Source organism: Anser cygnoides, unplaced genomic scaffold (assembly GCF_040182565.1).
Source record: "Anser cygnoides isolate HZ-2024a breed goose unplaced genomic scaffold, Taihu_goose_T2T_genome scaffold_45_1, whole genome shotgun sequence".
NCBI lineage: Eukaryota > Metazoa > Chordata > Aves > Anseriformes > Anatidae > Anser > Anser cygnoides.
In genome coordinates, this window is record NW_027103069.1 from 81829 (window position 1) to 88202 (window position 6374).

A 6374-nucleotide genomic window follows, 5' to 3' on the forward strand; every position below is an offset into this window, starting at 1 on the left:
ATACCCCTTGACCACTCCATTGGTCACCAAATCTCCCGTGACCGCTCTATTGGTCAGCCTGTAGGGTACCCTTCTCCCACATGGGGACTATGCTGCACGCCAGATGTCTCTGCGCGATTTACCAGCCGCCCCAGCCACGCGTACGACTTACAGGCCCTTCCTGTACTGTAAAACATACCGTTTGTCTGCAGCTTCAGGAGGTCCTTGTCTGCTCCCGCGGTGAGTGGCTGAGAGTGGAGGCTCCTCCGAGGAAAATACTCGGGGTGCACCTAGGGGCATCCGCTCCGCAGTCGATCCCGCAGCCGAGCAGAGCGTCTCCTGCCTGGCTCGCCAAACTGACTTGTGGAAAACGGACTCCACAATCAGTAAGATTGTAAAGTAGGTATGTTTATTCAGCGCTGGGCAGCACGGGGGGTAGTCCCGCCAAAGTCGTGCGCACCTGACGCGGCAACTTGCCTTGGTTATATGCAGTAAAGAGTTACATATGCGTGAAGTTTCACAGTACGCCTATACGTATTCATAACCTGTCCCCGCTTCGTATTAAAATTAGTTCCAAGGAGTCATTTCCATAAACTCCTCCCATCTGCGCTTGCGCAGTGTATTCTGGTGGTGGTCGTCAGGGGTCGTGAGGATGAAGATTGATGACTTCCTCGTCACCGCTAGTTGACCTCTTGTCTTTGCGCAGACTCAGTTGCTCCTTGGCTCTTGTCCATCTGCAGGACCAGTTTCTACCAGTTTCTTAAGATAGGCTCACTCTCTTATTAGGAGACTGACCTTGGTAAGGGGCCCAAGGCTTCTTGCTTTAGTTAATTTGCACAATGCACCATAGTTAGCAAAGACACTAAGTAGCATCCTAGTTTAATGCCGTCAGCGCTCTCTCTCTACTTGATAAGATTCTCCTAACTCCCTCTCTCAGTGGTACTCCATGGGCTGCAGGGGGACAGCCTGCTTCACCATGATCCTCACCACAGGCCGCAGAAGACGTCTGCTCCGGTGCCTGGAGCACCTCTCCCCCTCCTTCTTCACTGACCTTGGCACCTGCAAGGCTGTTTCTCACTCTCCCAGCTGCTGTGTGGTGTAGTGTTTTTTTCTTTTTCTTTTCTTTCTTTCTTTTTTAAATATGCTCTCGCAGAGGCGCAAACAACATCGCTTATTGGCTCGGCTCTGGTCAGCAGCGGGGCCCTTACCTAACATGGGGCAGCTTCTAGATTCTTCTCACAGAAGCCATCCCTATGGCCCCCTGCTACCAAAACCTTGCCACATAAACCCACTACATTCCACCCCTCGCCTCTGTGAAAAGTATATTTAAGAATAATCACAATATACTCTTACTTTACAGTCATCACAATCTTCACAAACTTACATCAAAAAGAAAAAGAATTCCCCACACCAAAATAAACATAACATCATCACAACACTGACGAGGTGGACAATTTACACACACACCACCCCTCGTCCCTTCACCACACTAATATGAAACATATTCTTCACAATTGTTGCTTTCTTAAATTCTTCACAACTACTACATTCATAACAATCATCCAGTCCATGTTTTGCCCGTTACTTCTCTCAACTATCATCCTTATCTCAAATTCCTTGAGCCCCACGTTGGGCAAGTAAAAAAACATAAGAAGTTATCATGGATTTTTTTCAGCTGCTAGGATTTATTGAGTTTCTTGTTTTCACTGCTGAGATCTGTGGCTGCCTTTTCAGGGGATCCACCCACATCCTTGGCCGAGCTGCCGGCGGCGGCCCGCAGCGCCAGCAGAGGGGCCGGCGGGCTGAGGGGAGGCCGGCCCGGCGGGGGGGGGGAGGTGGCGGCGGGGGGGCAGGGCGGGGGCCCGCAGGGCGGCGGGCCCGGGCACAGCAGCAGGCGGAACATGGCAGCGCCCGGTGCGTGCAGGCGGGCACTCAAACTGGAGAAACGCAGCAGCTGGCGGCGGGGCGGGCGGGCAGGTGCCCGGAGCTGACAGCGGGGCGGGCGACGGCGGCGCTGATGGCCGCAATGGCATCGAGCGCGAAGTGGCCGCCATGGGTTGGGATATTGTCTCTGCCTCTGTTCCCAAGTCTATCAGGTTTACTTCCTCTGGCGGTACGCAGTCACCGCTTTTTATTTCACCCGCCTGTGTAGCCTGAGCGGCCGCTGTCTGTACCCTTTTTTCCGTTTGCCATGATCTCAGTGTCTCAGTTGCTAAGCGCCACGTCATCGTCACCTCAGTAGCTGTTGTATCTCCCCGCAAGGCAGTGTCCCATATAGATATCCCAGCATTTTCCCAAGTTTTTAAATCAAACATCGCCAAAACTGTCAACGGGGCCCCATTCTTTTGTAAGAACTTTGGCAATAGTTTCACTTTATACGGGTCATATTTCACTCCTCTTTTTACCAGGAGTTGAGTCAGTAGCTTAGCTATCGCCTCCTCCTCGGCCGATAGATTACCTCCCATAGTTAATGCCCCAGCCGCTCACCTGCTTCTTGAGGTGATGTCCCAGGATTAAAGCCATGGTCCCGCCGCCAGCATGAGTCGTTCAGCTGGGGTCCCTTCAGACGCTTCTCTCAGCGTTGCTCTCTTCCGATCACATCGGGGTCACCATTTGAAGGGATGAAAGACACGGACTCCTGATGGCTCTTGAACATAAGGCCTTTATTGCCATTTTTCACCACTACATATACTTTCCCCGTAGCCCCATGCGCTGTCCACGCGCCCGAATCTGTCATACAATTGGTTAGAGACCCTCAGACACACTCCTCAAGCCAGCCAGCAATTGGCCACTGCCCAAAGCTCATCTTTAACACTGTAGCCAATTTACTTTATCTCGACCTTGCTCAAGTTTTTGGTTCTACCGCTGTTTTCCTCATTATCTCTAACTCAGGGACGTGTGAAACAGCGCAAAGCCACCTGCGAATTCCTTTCCCACACATGGGTGGCATTTAAAAAAAAATAATAAAAGCAGTTTTGCCATTTATAGCTCCTCATGGCTAGAGTTGTGAAAGGTATTCAGCTACCGAGTCCAAATGCTTACAAGTACCTGGGTCCCTAGCTTCTTCACAGAATCATCTAGGTTGGAAGAGACCTCCAAGACCTCCACCTAGTCCAACCTATGACCTAACACTAACAAGTCCTCCACTAAACCATGTCACTAAGCTCTACATCTAAACGTCTTTTAAAGACCTCCAGGGATGGTGAAGGAGGACTTTTCTTAATGCTGCCCAGGACACAGTTGGCCTTCCGGGCTGCAAGCGCGCACTGCTTCTCATCCAGCAGCCCCCAAGTCCTTCTCCGCAGGGCTGCTCTCAAGTTCTTCTTCGCCCAGTCTATATAAATACCTGGGATTGACCCAGCCCAAGTGCAACACCTTGCACTTGGCCTCGTTGAACCTCATTAGGTTCTCATGGGCCCACTTCTCCAGCCTGTCCAGGTCCCTCTGGATGGCATCCCTTCCCTCTATTGTATCGACTGCACTACTCAGCTTGGTGTCATCTGCAAACTTGCTGAGGGTGCACTCGATTCTGTCACCTATGTCATTGATAAAGATGTTGAAGAGCACCGGTCCCAAGACCGACCCCTGAGGGACACCACTTGTGACCGGCCTCCACCCAGACATAGAACTGTTGACCACAACCCTTTGGCTGCGACCAGCCAACCAATTCTTTACCCACCTAACAGTCCATCCTTCAAATCTATACCTCTCCAATTTAGAGAGAAGAATGTGGTGAGGGACCATATCAAAGGCTTTGCTCAAGTCCAGGTAGATGACATCCATTGCCCTCCCTTTGTCCACCGATGCCGTCACTCCATCATAGAAGGCAACCAGATTGGTTAGGCAAGATCTGCCTTTGGTGAAGCCGTGCTGGCTGTCTCGGATCACCTCTTTATCTTGTGCATGCCTGTGCTGGGTCTGTCTGGGATGAAGTTAACTTCCCCTGCAGCAGCTCATACAGTGCTGTGCTCTGCACTCGTAGCTAGAACAGCACTGGTATCACTCCAGTGTTGTGTCTATTGCTGCATAATACTGCCACCGCATCAGGATTCCCACCAAGCCCCCAAGAACCAGCAGGCTGGAGGTGGGCAAGTGACGGGGAGGGGACATCACCAGGGTAGCTGACCTAAACCGACCAAAGGGATATTTCATACCATATGATGTCACACTCATCAATAAAAAGGGGGGCTCTCGTGGTGGAAGGGCCTGTCCTCCCGAACAACCGTTACGTGTACTGAGGCCCTGCTTCTCAGGACGTGGCAAAACATCACTCGTCGATGGGAAGTAGAGAGGAACATTTTTTTCCTCTCTCTCTGTGCTTCCGCGTGGCCTTTTTTTGTTGTTTTTGTTTTGGTTTTTGTTTTCCCCTCTCCCTTTTCCCTTTAATTAAATCATCCTTATCTCAAACCTTGAGCTCTGTGTGTCATATTTTCTCCCCCTTCCTCTTTGAGGAGGGGGAGTAAGAGAGCGGCCGTGGTGGAACTCAGCTGCCCACCCGAGTAAAAGCACTAAAATGCCTTAAAATGTCTTCCAGGAGGATCTGCTCCACGATCTTCCCAGGCACAGAGGTGAGGCTCACCAGCCTGTAGTTCCCCAGGTCTTCCTTTCTCAAAAATGGGAGTAATGTTTCCCTTTTTCCAGTCTCCAGGGACTTCACCCGACAGCCATGATTTTTCAAATACGATGGAGAGCGGCTCAACAACCACATCAGCCATCTCTCTCAGCACCCTGGGATATATACCATCTGGCCCCATGGACTTATACACATCCAATTTCATTAGGTGGTCCCGGACTTGTTCCACTGTCACAGTGGGATAGAATCTGCTCCTCTCACCCTCTCCTCGAGGTTCAGGGTCCTGACAGACATAGGAAACCTGACCACCAGTGAAGACTGAGGCAAAGCACTTATTGAGTACCTCAGCTTTTTCCATGTCTGAGGAAGCCAGTTCTCCCGTCTCGTTTATCAGAGGGGGAACACTCTCCTTGGCCTGTCTCCTCCTGCCTATGCATCTGTAAAACCCCTTCTTGTTATTCTTCACATCCCTTGCCAAGTTCAGCTCCATCTGTGCCTTGGCTTTCCTGATCCCGTCTGTACACATCCCGATGACACCCCTGTATTCCTCCCAGGCTACACAACCCTGCTTCCACTTCCTGTACATTTCCCTCTTTTCCCTCAGTTTAAGCTGCAGGTCCTTGCTCAGCCATGCCGGTCGCCTGCCTCCTCTGCTCGATTTCTTCTGCTGGGGGATGGAGAGCTCTTGCGCTCTCAGAAGGGTGTCCTTAAAGAGCTGCCAGCTCTGTTCCATTCCTATGCCCTTAAGGACAGTTTCCCAGGGGATCCCAGCCAGTAATTCCTTGAGCAGCCGGAAGCTTGCTCTCCTGAAGTTCAGGGTCCTGACTCTGCTTTTTGCCAGACCCATATTCCTCAAGATCACAAACTCCACCAGGGCATGTTCGCTACAGCCCAGGCAGCCTCCAGTCTTAACCTTTCTAATGCTCTCTTCCACACTGGTGAGCACCACGTCTAGTAAGGCTTCACCTCGGGTTGATCCGTCTATTACCTGGACCAGGAAGTTATCCTCAACAGTCTCCAGGAATCTCCTGGGTTGCCTGGAACCTGCCGTGCCACTACCCCAGCAGATATCTGGGTGGTTGAAATCCCCCATCAGGACAAGAGTTTGTGAGCGTGACAGTTCTTGCAGCTGAAGCAAGAAGGCCTCATCAACAGACTCCCCCTGATCAGGTGGCCTGTAGCAGACCCCAATCACTAGATGTCCTTTACCAGACCAATCCTCAATTTTCACCCACGAGCTCTCAGCCTGGTCATGGCTGTTTCTCAGGCACAGCTCTTCACAATCTATCCACTTCCTAACATAGATGGCAACTCCTCCTCCCCTCCTTCCTCACCTATCCCTTCTGAACAGTTTGTAGCCATCAACAGCCACACTCCAGTCATGCGAATCATCCCACCAGGTTTCCGTGATGGCAACTACATCATAGTTTCCTACTAGCATGGTGGCCTCCAGCTCCTCCTGTTTGTTACCCATACTGCATGCATTAGCGTAAATACACCTCAGCTGGGCCACCTTTTGGGAGGGAGAAGCCCTAATACCCTCTTGACCATACTCAGGTGTTTCCATAGTAACCAATCTCTCACCAACCCTTGTGTCCTTCCTGCAAAATGTTATGTCATCCTCCTCCTTCACCAAGACACAAGACTGCAAGGTCTTCCTAGCGCATTCCTCACCCACAAGAACTGGCATGTTACATTCAGGCTCCTTCATAGTGTCCCCGGTTCCACCCCCACCCCCCTTCATACCTAGTTTAAAGCTCTGTCAATGAACCCTGCCAACTCCCATCCTAAAACCCTTTTCTGCCGGTGGAGTAAGATATTC